The 15,022-nt window shown below is 42.2% G+C and overlaps 1 long non-coding RNA gene across 1 annotated transcript; it reads right to left on the reverse strand.

The window, feature by feature from the left end:
* Nucleotides 1–13,944: 13,944 nt before the first annotated feature.
* LOC132798035 (uncharacterized) lies at nucleotides 13,945–14,502 on the reverse strand. Its single transcript, XR_009633864.1, has 2 exons — nucleotides 14,345–14,502; nucleotides 13,945–14,291 (listed from the first exon to the last, which is right to left on the reverse strand). It is a non-coding gene; the product is annotated as an uncharacterized LOC132798035 (long non-coding RNA).
* Between the last annotated feature and the right edge of the window lie 520 nt (nucleotides 14,503–15,022).

The following is a 15,022-nucleotide window of genomic DNA, read 5'->3' on the forward strand; positions in this document are numbered from 1 at the left end:
ACAAAACAGCTGCGCTAATTTCTTTTGATTTTAAATCATTTTTTTTTCTTTTTTACTTTTTAACTTAACTTTTAACTTTAATTTTTTTGTGCAATTTTGAAATTCTGCAATTGCAGTAGCGCTTTACTATTAATTTGAAATTTTAACTACTTTTGTGAACAAATGCACTTTCAATTTTAAATAATTTCAACTTTTAACTTTTTATCGTATTCATTTTTTTAAACAATTTAAATTAAATTTAATTATTTTAATTTTTAATATTTCTGTGCAATTTCTGCGATTTTTGCAATACTAAATTTTTCTCAACATGTTTCATTTTAACTTGTGCTGAGCGGCGCTACACTGTTGAGCTTTTACTCTATCATATTGTTTCACTATTTTTTGTTTTATACAATGTAGCGCATCATTTTAAATTTTTCAGATTTGGTTTTAAATTCTCATAAATTCACTTTAACACACACACACTATATATGTAAGCGATCTGGTCGCTGATGTTCAGGAAAGTAAAGATGAGATGATGCTGGCAGAGAGTTAAAGTTGGCACCTAAAGGCGCTTCGCTGGCCAGGCAGTGGCCTGTAGAGGCGCTCCGCTGGCCGAGAGGGCCGGTGCAGGGGTGCTCCGCTGGCCGTGAGGGCCGGAGAGGTGCTCCGCTGGCCGAGAGGGCCGGTGCAGGGGTGCTCCGCTGGCCGTGAGGGCCGGAGAGGTGCTCCGCTGGCCGAGAGGGCCGGAGAGGTGCTCCGCTGGCCGTTGCAGGGGTGCTCCGCTGGCCGTGAGGGCCGGAGAGGTGCTCCGCTGGCCGAGAGAGCCGGTGCAGGGTGCTCCGCTGGCCGTGAGGGCCGGAGAGGTGCTCCGCTGGCCGAGAGGGCCGACTCAGGGGCGCTCCGCTGGCCGAGAGGGCCTGCAGGGGTGCTCCGCTGGACAAGCTGCGGCTTGCGAAGGCACTTGGTCGAAGCAAACTGGCTGTCTGCTTCGAAGCAAAGAACAAGGCCTTGAAGGCAACAAAACCAACCCTGCGAATAAAATTTTAGTCAAAAGGAGTCCTCCTATGACATGATAAAACTTTTCTCTTACCAAATATTTGCTATAACAATAAAAAAATCGCCAATAGCGCTCGATGCCTTCCGATTTAAATCTTCTGTAATTACGCGTCTATGTACGCAGCCGGTCATTAGAAAAATGACCAAACCGGAACCGGCCTTCGCTAAGTTGGCCGCGCTCAAGCCGATGCAGCTGGCGCAGATGTCAAAGCTGAGCTTTCCAGTGCAACCGATGCACTTTACGCTTATCAGCAGTTTTACAACACTGCTCAGCTTATCAGCTGCTTACAGCGCTGCTTTAAGCTCAGCAACAGCAGCTTAAGCTAACTCGACAGACTAACAAATGCATACTTTTAGGAGCTACTTGCAACAACATGAACCTTGGCTTAAACTCAGCAGACTTTTAGGCTGAATTCAATACATGTTGCTGTAGGCGCCGTTACAGTTGCTAAGGCGGAACCAATAGGAACACTAGCGTCGGACAAACCCCTTTTGAGAGAACGGATCAGCGCAGTAGAACAGAGCTGTCGAACCGCTGATTGTTCCGCTTCTCGTTATCATTGCGGAAGTTGCGCCATGCGCTGCTGAGGCTGCGCGTGTCTGATGCCGAGACTTGTTACTACGATTCGGTGCCGTGTGTTGCTGTTGCGTCTTCGTAGAAATCTCCGCCGCTTCTCATTGTCGCTGAGATAGCGAATCCCTTATCTGATGTTGTGGTGACAGTGAGATGGCCACTAGATGCCACTGCCGCTTCTCACTGTTTCTGTCGCCGCCGATAGTGCTATTGCCACTCGCTGCCGCTCTTGTTGCTGTTGTCTTTTTCTTTCTTTTACATTTTTTTCATTCACTTACAAATCGTTCAATTTTGTATTTAAATACTAAAATAATTATAATATAATCTAAGTTTAAAGCGAAAGTCAGTAGCGAAATGCAATTCTTTTTCAATTTAAATTAGAGACGTATTATTTAGTATTTTAAGTTATATATAGAGTTGAAGAGTAAGTTTCTATATTTCAAATGGGTATGGTATGTATATAAAATCGTATAATCGCTGTTGTGTATTCTAATCCATTTGAAGTTTACCCAGCTCATCAACCATCACAGGCCTGATATCGATGCAGTAAAAGAAAACACCAAAAGTTCATTTATAAATAATATATGGCACATGCCTACAATGAAGTTTTATATAAGTAGTTGGAATATCAAGTTTTCTCACAAATCTAATTCTTGTGCAAGGAAGTGTTAATTAGGGTCACCTGTCATTAATGTCAATTTAGGGGTAATAAAAATGCAATTTAATTAGGGTCACCTGTGGAAATGTCAAGTGTGAGGTAATTAAGATGCAATTTAATGAGGGTCACCTGTGGAAATGTCAAGTGTGGGATTTGTGTGACGAATCGTACGTGACCCGAGACGGGGCGATGAAAGGATCGGGATCGGGGCATTTCGTCACACAAATCCGTTATCGATCCTTCGGAGTCGGGGTCGGGGTCGGGTCGAGGTCGCTTGTCTCGAGACGCCCTCGGGATCGGGGTCGGGGTCGCAGTCGAAATAGATCGTACTCGAAAACGTGAGACGAAGACGTCCTTCAAAAACGTGATACGCTCTTATCATTAACGAACGTAGCGTACGAACGCGTGAACACCCACCTCGAAAACGTAGGTCGTGGGGCAACGCATCATCCTAGACGATCGAAACGTTACGAAACGAAAGGACTGAAACGTGGCGAAACACAACATCCAGGACGATCGAATACGTGAATGTCTAACACGAATCAACGTTACGAAATGAGATGAAATATGTTCGGAAGCTCATCGCTACCTGTAAAACGATCGAAGGCGCCACGCTCACTTATCTCATTAATTCGAATGTATTCGAAATGGGAGCGGAGGAAGGATCACGGGATGAACGTTAAAAGGATGGGAACTTGATGGAATTCCAAGACACTTGAAGATAAAATAGAAAATCTGAAAGAAAAGCCGAATGCTGTAACCAACGCAGTACAATGAGGGCAGCACACCATGAAGACTCACCGACAATCGCCCAATATTCAATTTTCCTCGGTCTTCATCCAGAAACCCAAAGTCCTTAAAATCACTTCTAGTTTGTGTCTCAAGCATACACATCGGCTCCGCGAATTTCCAAAGTTAACAATATTTAAACATTGTTAAGTGAATAATTGTGCAGTGAAATTTGTTTATAACTTCAACATTAACAATAAAACCCTCGTCGAAAACACATTATTATTGTGCAGTGAAAATTGTTAATAACTTTCGAAATCAATTTTGTTTAAACAAATTGTATAATTCAATAATCATTGTAAAACAACATTGTAAAACCAAATTTGTTTAAACAAACAAGTAATTTAAAACCAATACTACAAACAAAATAAACTTTATAACATTCAACCAACAAAATCAAAAACAAACAAAAACGTAAACAATGAAAATCGAGAACACCAACAACTTCAACAACACCACCAACACCATCAATGGGGAGTATTGCTATTCCTGCCAGCATTACCTACCTGCAGGTATGCAATGGCATTTCCACGCTCGCACCGAGTTGCATAAATACAACTCTATCCAACCGGTGGACGGAAGAATCAATCAGATTGTGAATGGATACAAGGGACTTATTCTCCAATACATCTTTGATAATGACGGAGCGGATGTTAGGATGCCTATTGTATTCCTAAATGAGGCTGGATTAGCACTGATCCCTCACTTGGAAAGCGTGATGACTACCCACCTATCATCCAAATGCAATTTTGAGTTGTTTGCTGAGTATATGCTAATAAAATAGCATGATATTCAACAAGAAATAAAATCGTTCCAGAGCACAATGTCTCTGGTTACGACTGGATTAAACTTCCTCCACCTCTTTGAATCACATAAAAATGTGATAGACACAAAAATGAGTGAGTTTCAGGTAAAGGACAGCGGATGGACCTTGACGCGAATCATTAGGCTGGAGCTTAATGTTTATAAATGTGATCCGACAAAAGGATCTAATCATCTTAGGCTTCCGCGTAAATTAAAAATAGAAGAGTGGTTGAAAAATCACAAGAGTTTTTATGATTATTAATTCCGCTTTATTCGCGAATACAAAGAATGGAACTAATTGTTGTTGTAATACGACGAAAACGAAAACGGAGAGAATGATGACGCACTGATAAGTTCTTGATTTCAACTGTCTTTATAATTTTATGCTAAGTTACATTAAGCCTAACTTAACTAGAGCGGTGAAGCGAGGCGAATTCGCTCAGAGAGCAACAAACGAAAGCTTTATTGCGCTCTCGCTTCGCCCTAATTCTAACAACTTCATTTGGTACTTCATGCTCTTAACTAATATTAATCAAATGCGCCAACACCGGCCCCGATGAACGGCTGTGCCTTCATACGATTGACAGAGGCGCCAATTTGTGTATTGGCCGTTTATACCGTGCCCGTGCCTCCAGGCCCAGCACATACTCCTGGTACCATCGCTGCTAGAACGCTCGCTTGAGCGACGAGACAGCTCCTGGTCCGGGGTCCGCGATGCTGCCGGTGCCACCAGTGGACCGCCTACCAGTAGATGCCCTGGGGTTAGCGCCTCGCCGTCGTTGGGGTCGTGGCTTACGGCTCCTAGCGGGCGGGAGTTGAGCACCGCCTCTACCGCCACGACCACGTAGGAGTAGGTGCTTTGCAGACTTCACACTTGCCTCCCATAGTCCTCCGAAGTGAGGAGCCCTCGGCGGTATGAACGCAAATTCGCACCCGCTTCTTGATGCGAAGTCGCGAACTGCGTTCTCCTCGGCCTCGACTCGCCTTCTTAGCTCCTCCAGATGGCGAACTGCTCCGACGTAGTTCGTCGCGTTGTCGCAATGGACTCGGATCGGGCATCCTCTTCGACAGATCGGATACAATTTCTAAGTGAACCGCTTTTGAGGCAAAACAGACGAACAAAGCTATGTACGACTTGTACGACGGCCTTCCGCGAATCCCATAGGTTGTCTCAACTGGGCCACAAAAATCAACGCCACAAATTGAAAATGGGCGGAGCGCTCGGAGTCGATCAGCAGGCAAATTTCCCATTATTTGCGTAAGCAGCCGAGGTTTGCATTTAAAGCAACGGATGCATGATCGTACTGTCTGACGACAAAGCTCTTGAGCATTGGCTAACCAAAGTCGTTCTCTGAGAATGCTCACGAGCGCTCTTGGGCCAGCGTGACAGTTGGTCAAGTGAAGGTACCTCACATAGCTGCGAGCAAATTGTGAGCGCTTCGACAAGAGGAGTGGAAACTTAGCATCATACGAAATAGGAGCATTTACCAGTCGCCCCCGACTCGCAACAACGAAAACGAACACCAAGATCAACTATTTTACTGATTGCTTCTTTCAGTTCTGATGCCGTTAGAATCAGTTCAAATTGAACTGTTTTGTCTTTGCATCTTCGAATGAAGCGGAACACATAAGCGAACACTCTCAACAGACTTGTGTGCGACGAAAAACTTTCGATCGAGTCCACTAGATCTGACTTTACCACTATAGCTGTCAGTCCAACAGCTGTTTTGCGCACTTCCAAATTGCGCGTCTCTTCAGAGGCGAAACGGTGGTTAACTGGCCATGCGTCGTGTGGTTCCATCAAGAATGACGGAACACTAAACCACATTGACGCGCACAGTTCAGTCACATCGCAACCCCTCGATACAATGTCTGCGGGGCTCTGCTTAGTTGGAACATGACGCCATTCCACGCTCTCTGACCACTCTTGAATCTCGGCCACTCGACTCAACACGAATGACGCGAGAGTGGAAGGATGTGACCGGATCCAATGAAGAGTGACTTCCGTATCTGACCAAAGAACCGTCCGTTCAATTGGTGATCGGATCAGCCTTCGGACGCAGTGACAGAGTTCTGCAAGAAGGTGAGCTGCACACAACTCAAGTCTAGGAAGAGTCTTAGTCTTGAGGGGAGCTACTTTTGATTTTGAGGTTAGTAATGATACTTTACAACCTTCTGCAGTATGCGTACGAACGTAAATACACGCCCCATACGCTCTTATTGAGGCGTCGGCGAAGCCATGTATCTCTATCGGTGACGTAGGCTCTGTGAACAAATATCTTGGCACTTTTATGTTTTGCAATTGTGTCAAATTTGACTTCAATTGCTGCCACTATGTATCCAAAATCAATGGTATGGATTCGTCCCACTCCAACTTTTGAAGCCAGAGCTCTTGAAGCAGTATCTTCGCTTTTATAATGAAGGGACTCAATAGGCCAAACGGATCGAATAACCGCGATGTCACCGAGAGAATGTTCCGTTTTGTCGCTTTAAGACCCATGAATGAATCGTCGATCGGGAATTGGAACACGTCTTCATTTGGCAACCAAATCACACCTAGAGTCTTGGTTGCGTCAGTCTCGGAGATCGTTATCGGCTTTGGTGTACTGTCTGATGCGGAGAACCCAGGAGCATTCGCGAACCACTTCGCAAGTTCAAAACCTGCTCCTAGCAGTATCTGCGACACTTCAGACTTAATTGTCTTCAGGTCCTCGACGCATGCGGCACCAGTCAACATATCGTCAACGTAGAAGTCTTGCCTGATAACCTCAGCTGCCATGGGGTGCGAGGATTTCGCAATATCGCTCAGCTGGATCAAACACCGTATGGCCAAGAATGGCGCTGGCGCAGTGCCATATGTTACAGTATTTAATCTGAATAATCTCGACGAGTCTGATGGGTCTTTTCTCCACACTATGAGCTGATAGTTTCGATCTGCCTGGTGCACCATAACTTGGCGGGACATCTTTTGATGTCGGCCGTTAATGCATATTTATGCAATCGAAAACGAAGCAGAGTCGAAAACAGCTCTTGAATGGTCGGCCCGACCATAAGAATGTCATTCAACGCCTTAAGTGTCGAAGTGGGACACGAAGCATCAAATACGACCCTCAGCTTTGTCGAAGTGCTTTGGGGCCGTAATACACATTGGTGCGGAATAACATAGTGTGGTGTACTTGGAAGGATATGACTCACTTCGGACATGTGGCCCATCTCTACATATTCTTCCATAAATTCCAAGTACATTCGCTTTAACTCGGGATCTCGAGTTAAGCGTTTTTCAAGCGACAAAACCGCCGTTTAGCAACTTCAAATGAGCACCCAAGCTGGTGCGAATCTGATTTGAACGGCAGTCTTACTTCGAAACGACCAGACGGCAATCTTCTCACATTATTTGTGAAATGATCTTCACAACTTTGTTGTTCAGCGGAAAGGACTTTGGAGGGAGAGCGCACATCTTCGACAGTCCAAAACTTCAGCAAGGTCTTGTCAATCGAGCTCAAACTTTCTTCCTGATAGCTCAGATTGACAGTCATCTTCTGGTGAAATTTTTCACCAGGAGTGTACCGCCCCGAGACAATCCACCCAAGGCTTGTCTTTTGGAGGATTGGACACTATGGACCTTGCTTGATTTGGCCAACGGACAATAGGTCAAAGAATGTTTCAGCGCCGATAAGAAGATAAATTTTCTGCGGTTTGAAGAAATAGGGATCCGCTAGCTGAATATTGTCAGGTATCTTCCAGCCACTGACATTTACAGTGTGATCTGGCTGATAACCTGAGATCGATTTGAGGATCCATAAATCGATCGCGTATTCATTGCAGCCAGCTCGCGACTTCACCACAGTGTGTATCTTTTCTTAACTTGAGAATTGGACTCACCAATGCCAAGCAAGCTGATGCACGAGTCTTCTCTACGCAAATGCAGCCGCTGAGCTAGTTCCTCAGTCATCGCCTGAATTCGTCTTTATTTTGATGACTGCTGTGGCCAGGATCACTTTATCCGACACGATCGCATGCATCGCATGTGAAGTGGATGGACGATTAGGCTCAACAGCGGAGAGACTCGGGGTGGTAACGCTCTACTATTTGTAGTCGCAGAATATATGTGCAGCAACGTATGATGTGAACGGCAGCACACACGACACTTTTTGCCTTACATTTGGTGACAGTGTGACCCTTCCGAAGACAATTTATGCATAATGCAGTTGTTTCGCGTAGTCGAATCTCTGTTTAACTGCCAAGGCAGCAAACATAGAGCAACTCACGATGGAATGATCTTCGGAATTGCAATATACGCATATTTGGGTCTTTTGATCAATCTTATCTTTGAGCGTCGTACACGAAAACGAGCTTTTATTAAGCTGTTTAGCGGAAACGGCTTGACTATCGGACTTTGTCGAATTCTCAGCTGACAAGTGCTGATATCGGCGATTAAGAACAGTTTCACACTCACTCCATAATGGAATCTTCTTGTAATCTAGCTGCTCATCCCACTTCTCCTTTGTCATTGCATCAACTTTGTGCATGACCAGGTGAATAAGGATTGCATTTGCAATCTTCTTATCATCACCTATCTACAACAAAGATCCGTATATCGCAGAGACAGTTTCAATCAAGTTTCGCAACGCTGAAGCGGAGGGCTGCGAAATCTTTGGCAAATTGAAAAGAGCAGTGATATTTTCATTAAATATCAGACAATCATTGTCATATGCTCTTTTCAAACTCGCCATTGCTTTTTCATAGTTGTTCTCGGTGACTTGAAACGCGCTTACCGTTCCAAGAGCCTCACCAGAGACACAAGAAATGAGATGATTGAATTTCTCAATGCGCGGAATTGAATGGTCATTGTCAACAAGAGTCTCAAACAAACTTATGAAATTTGTAAATTCGGAATACTTTCCGCTGAACTTTGGCAATGACAGTTTAGGCAGACGGGTGCGAAGAGCGGCAAGCGGCTGAATCGATATGTTGGCGGATGAAGTATCGGTCAACGATTTCACCATCGCCTTCAGCTTTGCCTTTGCAGAAATGCAAATCTCTTCTAACTCGCACCGATATTCGTCATAATCGTCAAATGTCTCAATTCTGCTTTGATATTTGAGAGCATTTTCAATATGCGACGACAACATCTCAAGCCTGCACTCTAGCTCTGTCAAATCTCGACCGATACTGTCATCGAGAATTTGATCATTAATTCTGCTAATGCTCTTCACGCAAATAGCAAGTTTCTTTCTAGAGCCTTCAAGAGTTTCTTTCGAATTCATTTTTATTTAAGTTATTAAAGAAGGCGAGCAAAAAAATAAAAATATAAAAATAAAAATACAAATTAAATCTTGTTGCTCCCAACAACAACAAAAAATAAAAAGAAAATTTTAAAAAATTTATTATTTTTTATGAATTATTATTTTGAATTATTTTTTTTTTTTTTATTTTACTTAATTTTTTCTTATTATTATTATTTTTAAATTGTCCTAGCAACCACTAAGCTATCTCGGACAATAATAGGGAGTACACAACTCGAGGAGCAAACGAGATATCGCACTGATATGCTCAATCAACGAATATAGGGGAGCGAGTTCTGAGCGCTGCAAAGCGCGCGACAACGAAAAGTGCAAGCAAAACACAGACTACAGAGCGCAATGCACTGTGCAGATGCTGGCTTGCTATCGTATGTATATATGTGTGTATGTGCGCTGTTTCTAAGTGCGCGAAACGAAAACGAAAATGCAAGCAACAACAACACGGAGCCGAAATGCACCGGTGCAGTGTTGGCTTGCGGGTATATATGTATGTTTATACGTATGTGCGCTTAGCAACAGAACACAACTTACAGCGGCTACGAATCTGGTGACAAAGAGGGCGACGAAAGCGAAAATTGCAACGAACGAATTGGCGGTCTGTAATGATCCCAGCCACTTTCCTCTGTGTCTTCTGCAGTTGCAGGGTATCCTCCAGCGATGATGCCGAAAAATCCACCGATGACAAACACAAGGAGAATCACAGCATTGCCACAAAGTCAATTGATTGTTTATATTTTATTATATTAGCGACCGGCGCGAATTTGTTTTGTTTTGTTCTCTGTTTTCTATTTTAGATCAACCACTCGCGTTCAACAACAATTAGAGTCCACCCGGGGGCGCCATGAAAAATCACAAGAGTTTTTATGATTATTAATTCCGCTTTATTCGCGAACACAAAGAATGGACCTAATTGTTGTTGTAATAAGACGAAAATGAAAATGGAGAGAATGATGACGCGCTGATTAGTTCTTGATTTCAACTGTCTTTATTATTTTATGCTAAATTACATAAAGCCTAACTTAACTAGAGCGGCGAAGCGAGGCGAATTCGCTTAGAGAGCAAAAACGAAAGCTTTATTGCGCTCTCGCTTCGCCCTAATTCTAACAACTTCATTTGGTACTTCAGGCTCTTACTTAATATTAATAAAATGCGCCAACAGTGGTTGTTAATGTATATAACAAAGATGCGTTCTCTTTTAAGTGGTCAATTATATTGGCCCTCAAACCAACAAATAGAAATGGAAATTCGTAAATTAAAAGAGTTCACTCAACGAAACCCTCACATCAATTTGAAAACATTAAAACGTATGAAATTTGACCGCTTTACTACAATGGAGTGAAAATGAGAATCCACTGTAACGGCGCCTGAAGCAGATATAATTTAAATGCGTCCTAAAAGTATGCAAGTTTAATTTCAACTAAGGGCGCAGCTTTAAGTGCATCAGCTGCGCTGGAAAGCTAAGCTTTAAGTGGTGCATCAGCTGCACTGAAAAGCTCACATTTGACGTTTAGCGAGTTGCACTGGAAAGCTCAGCTTTGACGTTTGCGTCACCACGCGCATGCTCAGCAAGCTTAAGCTGGGGTGGTTCCGGTCAAAAGCACTTTTCTGGTGACCGGCAGCGTGCATAGACGCATATTGGTTGATGTGGAAAATTAATACCACAAGACACAAGAGGTTAGAATTCTCTTAGTGCATTTGCATTCTTATACTTGGTAAGAATTGATAGTAATAGATTCTGGTAGGTGTTCTTTACTCATTCTTGTTTTTTTTCGCAGGTCGTTTTCGAAATTTTTGCTCTTGGTTTGGCTCTTTTTGAGCGCGACAGTGCCTGAACTAGCGGCCGGCGGAGCGCTACTAAGCGCCATCTTTGCCGCCGCACTAGCGGCCAGCGGAGCGCCAGTGCGCGTCTTCTTGGCTACCGCGTCAGCGGCCAGCGGAGCGCCACTGAGCGCCATCTTGGTTGCCGCACTTGCGGCCAGCGGAGCGCCAGGCGCATCTTCTTGGTTACCGCGTCAGCGGCCAGCGGAGCGCCAGGTGCGTCTTCTTGGTTACCGCGTCAGCGGCCAGCGGAGCGCCAGGCGCGTCTTCTTGGTTACCGCGTCAGCGGCCAGCGGAGCGCCTTCGAGCGCCATCTTGGCTACCGCGCTAGCGTTCAGCAAAGCACTAGCGAGCGCATCTTTCTCAGGCACCTTTCGGCCGGGCAGAGTGACTTACTGCGCCGGCGAAGCGCCAAGCATCTGCTCGAGCCGCCAGCGCAGCACCCCTGCGCCTCGTCTTCTTGTCCAGGATTTGCACCTGTAACCACATCTCATCACCAGCATCTTTAGCATCTTCAGCTCTTCTCATCTTTATTCATCTTCTCATCAGCGACTAGTTCGCGTACATAAAACATTGTGTGTGATAAAAGTGAAACTGAAACAAATTAAAAGGAAAATTAAAAAGAAAAATAATTCGAAAAGTTTGAAAGAAAATGATGTGCTACACTGTTTGAGATTAAATAGAAAAAAGTGTAAAAGATTAAAATTTAACAGTGTAGCGCCGATCAGCACAAATTATAAAAAAAAAAAGAAAAATGTTATTGGAATTTTGAAAAAAATTGCACACGAAGACAAAGAAGTTAAAAGTTTAAAATTATTTAAAAATTAAAAAGTTCACTTGTTCACAAGAATATTTAAAAATTCAAATAAAAACAACAAAAACAAACACAAATTAAAAAAAACAAAAGTGAATGGTACAGTTTAAAATTTGCAACAGAATAAAAGCAAAGCGCAACTAAATTGTATAATTTTAAAATTATTTAAAATTTAAAAGTAAAGTATTTTTTTACTAGTTTCAAGAATTAAAATGAATTAATTAGTTGGGTTAAAAGCATAATCGTGAACAAGTTTACAAGTATACCTTAAAAGAAATGTTGTTCAATAAATTAAATTATATTAAGTTAAAACAATGAATGATAGGAATTTAAAATCAGTGCCAATTTAAAAAAAAACAACAAACACAAATTAAAACGTATGCAATTATATCGCGAATGTACAACAAGTGTTTTGGTGAAAATTTTATTTTTTATTTGTATTTAGCACGGTTTTAGCACAACTTCGCCGGAGATCGATCGCCGCCGCAGGAGTTCTGTTGGTGAGTTTGTTTATTTCGAAAACACATACTATCACTTTCACCTTCATTCGCTATGTACCACCCCGAAATATAATTTAAAAAGCATACAAAAAAAATCAAATTATTAAGTATTATAAAAAAAATGGTTAAATAGAATTTACAAAAGAAAACAAATCTTTACATTAGATAAAACAAGCACTGAAATTAAAACACATATATAGATTTAAAAACAAACTATTATAATATTGCAACTGCCCTCATATAATATTTTTGTAGATTTTATACAATTTATTTTCTTGTTATAATGCTTTACTACTTATCTATTATTATTAATTAAATTGTATTAACCATGAAATAATTCTGTTCTTATTTAGCCGAAACAAGCCACCACTGTCGTAGGGTTAAAAGGGATCACCAGAGCCATGCTCTGAGGCAGTGATCTAGGTTGGGAGGGACTTCATCACTTAACAGCAATTGGATTTTTCTTTCTCTTTCTCGGCTAGTTTTCTAGCAATCCCTTCATCGTCACAGCACGCTCAATTTTCTGATCTTAAATTAATAATAATGAGCAGCGAAGAAAGGGCTATTGGTAGAAGCAAGACCACCACTCCCAAAGCCGACGAGCTAGAGCCGGACTCTAAAGCGTGCCCCGCAAATACCAATAGCCCTGTCGCCTTGTGCTTCTTCTCGTTGCACGTTACAGTTATAATTAATTATTATTAATTAAGAAAAGTGGCGCCCAACGTGGGGCCATAGTGAGTACAGTAAACACTCATTAAGACTCTCGGATAAATTCAAATATCGTACTCTAATAACTTTTCATCTTCTTTTCATTCATTTTCATTTTCATTCATTTTCTTTTAAAAAATTTCGTCTTTATCCCAAATTTGTTATGGATTACAAGAAGGAATACACAATCAGTTCCTTTTGGCCAAAAGAAAAAGTTGGATTGGAATTTTCCCTCTAATTTGTGACGAACACCACGAGGTTCTACTCGTCTACAGAGTGTAATACTAGTCATCATAAATTAAAGGGAGAGGTAATACTAGGGAGAGGGACAGTACTCATCTCGCATTATCTCAAACGCTCGCACATTCAGTGCCCAATTAGAATTAAAAGTTTAACACATTATTGTTTTCTTCTCCATGATATACAGTAATTTAATAAACATACTTCATTTTGTTTATAAAAATTATCTCTAGTTAACAATAGTGCTTGATTTATTGAGCCTTTATTTATCGTTACGTTAGTTTGTTTTACTTAAACGGTTGTCTTCATGACTTAATAATACGAAAGATAGAGAACCAACACGGAACACACGGAATTGAGAACCTCACAATCACAACCCCAATCAACTATAATATAGACACGGCTATGCCGTACTTACGCACTTTCCATCGATGTTAGCAGGCCTGATAACTGATGAATCCGTCGTAGCATATATGCTTGTTGATGTTAGCTGTTAAAGATGATAAAGGGTTATGGTTATCAGGCTATCAAATCCCTATGTACCCATGTTGGCTGTGTGAAAAGTCGAAAAAATGAGTTAGTCGATTTTGACAAGTACTAATACAAATTCAATTTAATTTTTCAATTATTCAAACCATGTTGGCACTCTTAGTGCATTTTACGAACGAAAACAATCCAATGCAGATGGTGCTGGCGGGTTTTGTGTGGAGCCGTAGATCTCTCGCCGGAAGATCTACGCTCCTTTGAACGTCTCTAGTATCGCCTTCGCTTAGCCGCTATCGAATACCGTTTGATAATCTGCAGCGAAGATTCGCTGCCGCAAGATTATCGCCTTATTCCCACTCTAGCTGGCTGTTCGCAGCGAGGTTCGCTGCCTTCACCAATTCTCCCTTAGGCTTGCAGGTTAGGGTGAATATCCGCGTGCGCTTCACTAGTGGCACCTGTTCAACAGGTGGGGGGGGAAGGCGAGGACCGCAATGTGCAACACCTATTACACTCTATGGAGGGTCTAGCGTGTGCAATTGCCAGCGGTATGACCAATAAGCTGCATAAAATAACATTTTTACCGCAAGGTCTAATCAGATTGACACTACTTACCAATCAGTGGCAAAGAGAAAATTTAGCAATTCTAAATTCTCTAAAAGAGCCGGCCAATCCAAGTTGGGACAAAGAAAATCTCGAATGCCCAAAAGTGTTGGCATTCCTTTCTCGGTTGCAGTATTATTTTATATTTATTTTTGCAATTTTTCTTTGCAAATTTTGGTCTGATGTATTAATGTTCTCAGTGAAAAAAGTGCATAAGTGAAGATGGCTGCCCTTAGTGAGTGCTCAAAGCATCTCTGTGTGGATCAATGCAATACTTACTCCCCGTTCGATAGACTCAACAGTTGAGCTATGCTAAGTGGAGTTGCCAACTTAATTAAGGCTTTGGCGCATCAGCTGATGCTTTGATTTGTGACAATCAGATGTTTATTTGCAACTTTGCAACTTTAATTTGCAACTTTAATTTAGACAACTACCTCACAACAGCAGATTTTAATCGAGAGTTCAATCGAAGACGTAAAATCTGAAAGAAGGTAGTTACTCTTTGAATTCCCACAAGTCTTTAGCATGAAATTGACCAATTTCCTTGCCCTCTAAATTTTCTAATAGGTATAAGGCCTGTCCAATTTTTCGTTTTACTCGTGCCTTAAGGCCGACTGGTGCAAGCTTAGCGTTGAAATTGTGTGCCATATTGCTCAGTGCCCAGTTACGCTTAATTACTGTCTGGCCAAC

This window comes from Drosophila nasuta, unplaced genomic scaffold (assembly GCF_023558535.2).
Source record: "Drosophila nasuta strain 15112-1781.00 unplaced genomic scaffold, ASM2355853v1 ctg68_pilon, whole genome shotgun sequence".
In the NCBI taxonomy this organism is placed as follows: Eukaryota; Metazoa; Arthropoda; class Insecta; order Diptera; family Drosophilidae; genus Drosophila; species Drosophila nasuta.